Here is a 9,850-nt window from a genome sequence, read left to right as displayed (position 1 = left end):
TGACCTGATGAGTCTTCATTGTCTAAGTGGAAATATCTGGAGAGTCCATCTGCATTGGAATGGGTACTCCCAGGTCTATGTTCCACTGTATAGTCCATTCCCTGTAGAGATATGGACCACCTCAACAATTTAGGGTTTTCACCTTTCATTTGTTTTAGCCAAAGTAGAGGTTTGTGGTCTGTCTGAACAATGAAGTGAGTGCCAAACAGGTATGGCCTCAACTTCTTCAGTGCCCAGACCACAGCAAAGGCCTCCCTCTCTATGGCAGACCAATGCTTTTCTCTAGGGGTCAACCTCCTGCTGATAAAAGCAACAGGTTGATCCTGGCCCTCAGAATTGAGTTGTGATAAGACTGCCCCTACCCCTAATTCAGATGCATCAGTTTGAACAATGAATTTCTTGGAGTAACATGGGCTTTTTAGCACATGGCCTGTTTCAGCTCCTCAAAAGCTTTTTGACAGCTAGCTGTCCACAATACCTTTTTAGGCATTTTCTTTGAAGTGAGGTCATTAAGAGGGGCTGCTATGGAGCCATAGTTCTTTATGAACCTCCTGTAATACCCAGTGAGGCCTAAGAAGGCTCTCACCTGGGTCTGAGTTGTAGGGGGAACCCAATCTATGATAGTTTGGATTTTCCCCTGAAGTGGTGCAATCTGTTCCCCACCTACAAGGTGTCCCAGATAAACCACTTTCCCCTGCCCTATCTGGCACTTTGAAGCCTTGATAGTGAGGCCTGCCTTTTGCAGGGCCTCCAAAACTTTCCATAGGTGGACCAGGTGATCATCCCAGGTGGAGCTAAAGATAGCTATATCATCTAGATATGCTGCACTAAAAGCCTCCAACCCTTGCAGGACTGTATTCACCAACCTCTGAAAAGTGGCAGGTGCATTTTTCAAACCAAAGGGCAGTACTGTGAATTGGTAGTGCCCTCCAATAGTCGAAAATGCAGTTTTTGCTTTAGCATCCTCTGATAACTTGATCTGCCAATACCCTGCAGTCAAATCAAAGGTGCTTAGATACTTGGCAGATGCCAGTGTATCTATGAGCTCATCTGCCCTGGGTATAGGGTGAGCATCAGTTTTAGTTACCTGGTTGAGACCTCTGTAATCTACACAAAATCTCATTTCCCTTTTCCCATATTTGGAATGAGGTTTTGGTACAAGTACCACAGGAGAGGCCCATGAACTTTCAGAGTGCTCAACCACTCCCAGTTCAAGCATTTTCTGAACTTCTTGTTTTATGCAGTCCCTGACATGGTCAGGCTGCCTATAGATCTTACTTTTGACAGGCAAGATGTCTCCAGTAGCTATAGTGTGCTCACATCAAGAAGTGGTGCCTGGCACAGTAGAAAAGAGTTCAGAAAACTGACCCAGGAGATTTATGCAGTGGTCTTTCTGCTCAGCAGTAAGACAACCTGCTAAAACTACACCTTCCACTAGAGCATCTTGTTCTGTGGAAGAGAAGAGATCAGGGAGAGGGTCACTCTCTTCTTCCTGTCCTTCATCTGTTGCCATGAGCAGGGTGAGATCAGCCCTGTCATAGTAGGGTTTTAGGCGATTGACATGGAGCACCCTAAGGGGACTCCTGGCAGTGCCTAAGTCAACCAAGTAGGTGACTTCTCCCTTTTTTTCAACAATAATGTGGGGTCCACTCCATTTGTCTTGGAGTGCTCTTGGGGCCACATGCTCCAAGACCCACACCTTCTGTCCTGGTTGGTACTGAATCAGAACAGCCTTCTGGTCATGCCATTGCTTTTGGAGCTCTTGGCTGGCCTGAAGGTTTTTGCTGGCCTTTTTCATATACTCAGCCATTCTGGATCTTAGGCCAAGTACATAGTCCACTATGTCTTGCTTAGGAGCTTTTAAAGGTTGTTCCCAACCCTCCTTTACAAGTGTTAAAGGACCTCTTACAGGGTGCCCAAATAGGAGTTCAAAGGGGCTGAAGCCCACTCCTTTCTGGGGTACCTCTCTGTAAGCAAAAAGGAGGCAAGGTAACAGGACATCCCATCTCCTCCTGAGTTTTTCAGGGAGTCCCATTATCATTCATTTGAGAGTTTTGTTAAACCTCTCAACCAGTCCATTTGTTTGTGGATGATAAGGTGTGGTGAATTTGTATGTTACACCACATTCCTTCCACATGGCTTTCAAGTATGCAGACATAAAGTTGCTACCTCTGTCTGATACCACCTCTTTTGGGAAACCCACCCTGGAAAAGATTCCCAGGAGGGCCTTTGCCACTGCAGGTGCTGTAGTGGTCCTAAGAGGAATTGCTTCAGGATATCTTGTCGCATGGTCCACTACCACCAAGATAAAACTATTGCCTGAAGCAGTAGGAGGGTCAAGGGGGCAACTATGTCAACCCCTACCCTTTCAAAGGGAACCCCAACCACAGGTAGTGGAATAAGGGGAGCCTTTGGGGTGCCACCTGTTTTGCCACTGGCTTGACAGGTGACATAGGACTTACAAAATTCTTTTGTGTCCTCTGACATTCTAGGCCAATGAAACAGGGGGACAAGCCTATCCCATGTTTTCCTCTGCCCTAAATGTCCAGCCAAGGGAATGTCGTGGGCTAGAGTTAGGAGGAACTCTTTGTATTGCAGAGGAATAACCAATCTCCTGGCAGCTCCAGGTTTTGGGTCCCTTGCCTCTGTATACAAGAGGTTGTCCTCCCAGTAAACTCTGTGAGAGTCACTGACATCCCCATTTTGCTGTTTGACACCTTGCTGTCTTAGACCCTCTAATGTGGGACAGATCTGCTGTGCCACACTCAGCTCCTCCCTGGCAGGCCCCCCTCCACCCAAAAGCTCAGCAGTGTCTGCTTCCAGCTCCTCTGGTGAAGGTTCTGCACAGGGGGGAAATTCTTCTTCCTCAGAAGTTGAATCCACTGTAGAGGGAGGGATAGAAGGTAGGGATTTACCTTTACTAACCCTAGCTTTAGGGAGCACTTGGTCCATTGTTCCAGGATCCAAGTCACCCTGTCCTTTTTGCTTTTTGGCCTTAGCCCCGGTTAAAGCAAAAATATGCCCAGGAATGCCCAGCATTGCTGCATGAGCCTCCAACTCCACTTCTGCCCAAGCTGATGTCTCTAAATCGTTCCCTAGTAGACAGTCTACAGGTAAATCTGAGGCAACCACAACTTTCTTTGGACCAGTAACCCCCCCCCAGTTGAGATTCACAACAGCCATGGGGTGGCTAAGAGTGTTGTTATGAGCATCAGTCACTTGGTACTGTTGACCAAGTAGGTGTTGTTCAGGGTGGACCAGTTTCTCTATTACCATGGTAACACTGGCACCTGTGTCCCTGTAGGCCTGAACCTCAACACCATTTATTAGGGGAAGTTGCTTGTACTTATCCATATTAAGGGGACAAGCAACCAAGATGGCCAAATCAATTGGCACCTTCAGAGACTAACACAGCCTCTGTGGTCTCCCTAACAAGACCAACCCCAACTAAATTACCAAAAGTGAGCCCAGCTACTCCCTTGGTTTGGCTATTAATAGCTCCCACCACCAATTTGCTCCCACCACCACTGCTATTACTAAGGGCACTAGGTGTAGCAGTAGGGGTTGTGGTAGTGTGAGGCTTGGTGCTTTTCATTGAACAACTGGGATCAGTTGTCCAATGGCCTTTTATTTTACATAAATGGCACCATGGTTTCTTTACTTGATTAGAAGAGGATTTGGACCCACCAGCCCCACCAGAGTGTTTTTATGGGCCTGATGAAGACTAATTTTTAGATTTGTCCCCACCCTTGTCTGAAGACTTACCATCCTTCTTCTTGCCATCCTTGTCACCCCCTGTATGAACTTTTCTGTTCACTCTTGTTCTGACCCATTTGTCTGCCTTCTTTCCCAATTCTTGGGGAGAGGTCAGATCTGAGTCCACTAGATATTGGTGTAACAAGTCAGACACACAGTTATTAAGAATATGCTCTCTCAGGATCAACTTATACAGGCTTTCATAGTCAGAAACTTTACTGCCATGTAACCACCCCTCCAAGGCCTTCACTGAATGGTCAACAAAGTCTACCCAGTCTTGTGAAGACTCCTTTTTGGTTTCTCTGAACTTAATCCTGTACTGTTCAGTGGTTAAGCCATAACCATCCAGGAGTGCATTCTTTAAAACTGTAAAATTATTGCCATCACTTTCCTTCACAGTAAGGAGCCTATCCCTACCCTTTCCACTGAATGATAGCCATAGGATAGCAGCCCACTGCCTTTGAGGGACCCCCTGTACAACACAGGCCCTCTCAAGTGCAGCAAACCACTTGTTAATGTCATCCCCCTCCTTGTAAGGGGGAACTATCTTGTGCAGATTCCTAGAATCATGCTCTTTTCCAGGATTACTATCTGTAATACTGCTGCTGCCACCATGGGGTCCTAACCCCAACCACTGTCTTTCTTTTTCTAAGTCTAAAGATTCCCTGTCTAGAGCCAGCTGTTGCTGTTTAAGCTTCAGCCTGGACTCTTCCACTCTCAATCTATTGAGTTCCCTTTCTAACACTCTGTCATCAGGGTGGGTGGGTTGGGCATGCTTTGACACAGAAGAATGATGTGAAAAAACAGAGGGAGACCTGCCCCTAACAGTTGGTACCCTAACAACCTGGCCTAAAGGAATGACATCCCTACTGTGATGAGAGCTCCCATTAGTACCAGCTATGCTAGGGGGTCTGCTAAGGGGCAGGTTGGAAAGAATACCATCTAACATTCTTACTGGGGCTACCCCAGAATCAGAGTGTGAACCATCAGCTAACTTTTCACCAGATGTGCCAGCTAAGGCCTTATCATTTTCAATGAGCATGTTAACTAACAATTCTCTAGAGGGATTCTTCCCTACCCCTAAACCTCTATCAATGCAGAGACTCCTTACACCTTTCCAGTTAAGGTGGTCATAAGCTGTGCTGGCCAGATCAAGAGTAAGACCTGTACCAGACATGATAGAAAGAGTTTAAGGGACAGAAAAAGAAAGAAAACGTTTCAGAACTTTTTAAGGAAACAGAAAAAAAAACCTTTTTAAACTTTTTAGAAACTTTAGAGGTACTTTTCAGCACTTAGCAATAGGGTAAGAGGAGAAAAGCAAAACTTTTTGGTTAGGTGTACATACACTGAACTTGTTTTGTATATTTTTCTCTTATGAAAAGTACAAAATGACAAAGTGGTAAGTAGTTGCAAGTACTTTACCCACCGCTGCACAACCAATGTAGGAGGCTGGCCTGGCTTGTAGTGGGTACCAAGGGTTACTTACACTTTGTACCAGGTCCAGTTATCCCTTATTAGTGTAGAAGAGGTGTCTAGCAGCTTAGGCTGATAGAAAAGGTAGCTTAGCAGAGCAGCTTAGGCTGAACTAGGAGACATGCAAAGCTCCTACTATACCACTGGTGTCATAGGCACAATATCATAAGAAAACACAATACACAGATATACTAAAAATAAAGGTACTTTATTTTTATGACAATATGCCAAAAGTATCTCAGTGAGTACCCTCAGTATGAGGATAGCAAATATACACAAGATATATGTACACAATACCAAAAATATGCAGTAATAGCAAAAGGAAGTAATGCAAGCAGTGTGAAATTACAATGTATTGCAATAGGAGCACATAGGTACAGGGGCAACACAAACCATATACTCCAAAAGTGGAATGCGAATAACGTATGGGCCCCAAACCTATGTGAGCTTGTAGAGGGTTGCTGGGACTGTAAGAAAAAAATGAGGGTTAGAAAAATAGCCCACCCCAAGACCCTGAAAAGTAGGTGTAAAGTGCACCTATATTCCCCAGAGAGCACAGAAGTCGTGATAGGGGAATTCTGCAAGAAGGAACAACACCAGCAATGCAACAAAGGAGGATTTCCGGACGAGAGTACCTGTGGAACAAGGGGACCAATTCCAAGAGTCGCGACAGAGTCGAGATTGGGCAGATGCCCTGGAAATGCCAGCTGAGGGTGCAAAGAAACTGCCACCGGATGGTAGAAGCTGTGGATTCTGCAAGAACGAAGAGGACTAGGAACTTCCCCTTTGGAGGATGGATGTCTCACATCGTGAAGAGTTTTGCAGAGGTGTTCCCACGCAGAAAGACCGCAAACAAGCCTTGCTAGCTGCAAGGGTTGCGTTTAGGGTTTTTGGATGATGTTGTGGCCCAGGAGGGACCAGGATGTCGCCACTTGCGTGAGGAGACGGAGGGGGCATCCAACAAGACAAGGAGCCCACTCAGAAGCAGGCAGCACCCGCAGAAGTGCCGGAACAGGCACTACGAAGAAGAGTGAACCGGAGCTCACCCGAAGTCACAAAAGGAGATCCCACGACGCCGGAGGACAACTCAGAAGGTTGTGCACTGCAGGTTAGAGTGTCGGGGACCCAGGCTTGGCTGTGCACAAAGGAAATCCTGGAAGAGTGCACAGGAGCCGGAGCAGCTGCAAATCAAGCGGTACCCAGCAATGCAGTCTAGCGTGGGGAGGCAAGGACTTACCTCCACCAAACTTGGACTGAAGAGTCACTGGACTGTGGGAGTCACTTGGATAGAGTTGCTGAGTTCCAGGGACCACGCTCGTCGTGCTGAGAGGGGACCCAGAGGACCGGTGATGCAGTCTTTCGTTGCCTGCGGTTGCAGGGGGAAGATTCCGTCTACCCACGGGAGATTTCTTCGGAGCTTCTAGTGCAGAGAGAAGGCAGACTACCCCCACAGTATGCACCACCAGGAAAACAGTCAAGAAGGCGGCAGGATCAGCGTTACAAGGTTGCAGTAGTCATCTTTGCTACTTTGTTGCGGTTTTGCAGGAGTCCTGAGCAGTCAGCGGTTGATTCCGTGGCAGAAGGAGAAGAGAGAGATGCAGAGGAACTCTGATGAGCTCTTGCATTCGTTATCTAAAGAATTCCCCAAAGCAGAGACCCTAAATAGCCAGAAAAGGAGGTTTGGCTACTTAGGAAGGAGGATAGGCTAGCAACACAGGTAAGAGCCTATCAGGAGGAGTCTCTGACATCACCTGCTGGCACTGGCCACTCAGAGCAGTCCAGTGTGCCAGCAGCACCTCTGTTTCCAAGATGGCAGAGGTCTGGAGCACACTGGAGGAGCTCTGGACACCTTCCAGGGGAGGTGCAGGTCAGGGGAGTGGTCACTCCCCTTTCCTTTGTCCAGTTTCGCGCCAGAGCAGGGCTGGGGGATCCCTGAACCGGTGTTGACTGGCTTATGCAGAGATGGGCACCATCTGTGCCCATCAAAGCATTTCCAGAGGCTGGGGGAGGCTACTCCTCCCCAGCCCTGACACCTTTTTCCACCAGTCCTTTGTTCTGCCTTCCTGGGCCAAGCCTGGCTGGACCCCAGGAGGGCAGAAACCTGTCTGAGGGGTTGGCAGCAGCAGCAGCTGCAGTGAAACCTCGGGAAAGGTAGTTTGGCAGTACCCGGGTCTGCTAGAGACTCGGGGGATCATGGAATTGTCTCCCCAATGCCAGAATGGCATTGGGGTGACAATTCCATGATCTTAGACATGTTACATGGCCATGTTCGGAGTTACCATTGGGACGCTATACATATGTCGTGACATATGTATAGTGCACGCGTGTAATGGTGTCCCCGCACTCACAAAGTCCGGGGAATTTGCCCTGAACAATGTGGGAGCACCTTGGCTAGTGCCAGGGTGCCCACACACTAAGTAACTTAGCACCCAACCTTTACCAGGTAAAGGTTAGACATATAGGTGACTTATAAGTTACTTAAGTGCAGTGGTAAATGGCTGTGAAATAACGTGGACGTTATTTCACTCAGGCTGCAGTGGCAGGCCTGTGTAAGAATTGTCAGAGCTCCCTATGGGTGGCAAAAGAAATGCTGCAGCCCATAGGGATCTCCTGGAACCCCAATACCCTGGGTACCTCAGTACCATTTACTAGGGAATTATAAGGGTGTTCCAGTATGCCAATGTGAATTGGTGAAATTGGTCACTAGCCTGTTAGTGACAATTTGGAAAGCAAAGAGAGAGCATAACCACTGAGGTTCTGGTTAGCAGAGCCTCAGTGAGACAGTTAGTCATCACACAGGGAACACATACAGGGCACACTTATGAGCACTGGGGCCCTGGCTGGCAGGGTCCCAGTGACACATACAACTAAAACAACATATATACAGTGAAATATGGGGGTAACATGCCAGGCAAGATGGTACTTTCTTACAGGTTACTATTCCATTCCCTCACACCTCCCCCATCGTCAGCATGCTCCTCCAGCCCCCTCTCCCCACCTTTCATTATCAGCTTGGTTCCTCAGCCCACCCTCCATTGTCAGCTTGCTCACCAGCCATCTTGCACAACGGGCGTTATCAGCTTGCTCTCCCAAACAGTCCCACCCACCTTCCCCAACCGCCCCCATTGTCAGCTTGGTGCCCCATCCCCTTCCGTCCACTCTGTTTGTCAGCTTGCTGCCCCGACCATTCCTGCCTACCCTTCATTATTGGCTTGCTGCTCATCCCCTCTCGCCTACCCTCCATTAATAGATTGCTTCCCCAGCCACTCACACCCACCCTGCTTTACAACATTGCTAAAAATCATTGCCAAAGCCAATGGCTCTCCTATGCAAAACCTATTGCTTTGCCAGTGCTTGTTCTTTTTGTTTTCGAGTTACATTAAAAACCATATCCAACCCTCCAAAGGCAGGTTTCTCCTTCTTTGAAGTCCGTTACCTTTATAGCAGGTCCAGTCAAAATATTAATGTGTTGTTAGTCAGTGATATCAATATTTTGTGGTGAGATTTTGTTGCTTCCACCTCTTTGGTCAGAGGCCTTGGAATTTCAATTCAGGATTGCCCTAGTATTGATTAATATGAATAAAAAAAAACACAGGCCATGTTTTGACCACATAGTAAAAATATGCTCTGACTACATACATAGTTTCTTCATTGTATCAGCAACATTTTTAAAAATAAGTGTTGCATTGCTAATAGGTCTGGCTTTAAAAGAATGTTGAATAGTAACGTGAAGTGTTACAAGTAGATAGCATAGCATGGGTGTAGGAAGTTGGCTCTGTATATACTATCCCAAAGTGAGAGGTAGTGTGCACAGAGTCCAAGGGTTCCCCTTAGAGGTTGATAGTGGCAAAATTAGATAATACTAATGCTCTATTTTGTGGTAATGTGGTCGAGCAGTAGGCTTATCAGAGGGTAGTGTTAAGCATTTGTTGTACACACACAGGCAATAAATGAGAACACACACTCAAAAACTTAACTCCAGGCCGATAGGTTTTTATATAGAAAAATATTATTTTCTTAATTTATTTTAGAAACACAAGATTCAGAATTTAGGTAAGTACATAAATTGTAAGGTACTTCACACAGGTAAGTATGGAACTTTGAATTAAAACAGTAATTAACACAGTTTTGGCAAAAATGGCAATAAGCTATTTTAAAAGTGGACACTGTGCAAAAATCAACAGTTCCTGGGGGACATAAGTAATGGTTAGTTTCTCTAGTAAGTAAAGCACTTACAAGTTCATTCTCTTGGGCATGGGAAGCCCACCATTGGGGGTTTTAAGTCAACCCAAACACCCAGCACCAGCAATACAGGGCCAGTCAGGTGCAGAGGTCAAAGTAGGGCCCAAATAATATAGGCGCCTATGGAGGACAGGGGTGCTAAGGTTCCAGTCTGCTAACAGGTAAGTACCTGCGTCCTCGGGGAGCAAACCTGTTTTTTTTTTGTAGAGCACTGGGGGGGGCCCAAACAGGCACACAAAATACACCCTCTGCAGCACAGGGGTGGCCGGGGGCAGTGTGTGAGCAAGGCGTCGTGGTTTTGTGTTGAAGTCAATGGATGGACCCGGGGGGTCACTCTGGCGATGCAGGCAGGGCACAGGGGGGCTTCTCGAGCCAGCCA

This window comes from Pleurodeles waltl, chromosome 3_2 (genome assembly GCF_031143425.1).
Source record: "Pleurodeles waltl isolate 20211129_DDA chromosome 3_2, aPleWal1.hap1.20221129, whole genome shotgun sequence".
Classification (NCBI taxonomy): domain Eukaryota; kingdom Metazoa; phylum Chordata; class Amphibia; order Caudata; family Salamandridae; genus Pleurodeles; species Pleurodeles waltl.
This window is presented reverse-complemented; position numbering follows the sequence as displayed.